Genomic DNA, 711 nt, shown 5'->3' with positions numbered 1-711 from the left:
AAATGTAAAGAGGCAGTATCTGATTGGAGTTAATGCGTGTTGCTTGAACAAGGATCATGATAATCCATACAAAATTTAATCAATGATGATCGTACAGCAACGAACCAAAGAAATGTTTAGCTCTGTCCATGTTATCAATTTTGTTGACAAAAAAAATATATAGTATGTAAATATATATATACATGATGTGCCTATATGATCATGATGTGATGTCATCAGACAATATTTAGGCATTTAAAAAAAAATAAAATTTGATAGTCTGGTCAAGTCCATGTTTCACTCCCAATATGATTACATAACTCACGTGATAAAAAAGTGGGTCGATGACACCATGAGTGTCCATAGCAAGTTAATCAAAGTGTACATACAACAATACAGTATTGAAACACTAGGCTTAGAATAGGTAGCATAAATTATGATGAAACAACCTTTCTTTTATAAGTTTAACTTTGTGTGACTAGACAAACTTTTGAATGTAATGAATCTCATATAAAGTATCGAACTTCGACGCTTATATAACGGTAACTAAATACAGTAGATCACAGTGAAGATAACCCCACCCCTTAAAAAACATAGGGGCCTGTACAGTTAAAAATCTACAAAAATACATGCTTCAGTGGGTTATACAATACTATACTAAGAAGATCATTTAGGTCTATAGTGGTATGCCAAGAAAACATGATTGCAAGGGTGGAATCTGAATAAATACCT

Source organism: Anneissia japonica, unplaced genomic scaffold, assembly GCF_011630105.1.
Source record: "Anneissia japonica isolate Jap-2015-1 unplaced genomic scaffold, ASM1163010v1 scaffold4240_len331602_cov119, whole genome shotgun sequence".
Classification (NCBI taxonomy): domain Eukaryota; kingdom Metazoa; phylum Echinodermata; class Crinoidea; order Comatulida; family Comatulidae; genus Anneissia; species Anneissia japonica.
The sequence above is the reverse complement of the archived record's forward strand: the minus strand, read 5'-3'. Positions refer to the sequence as shown.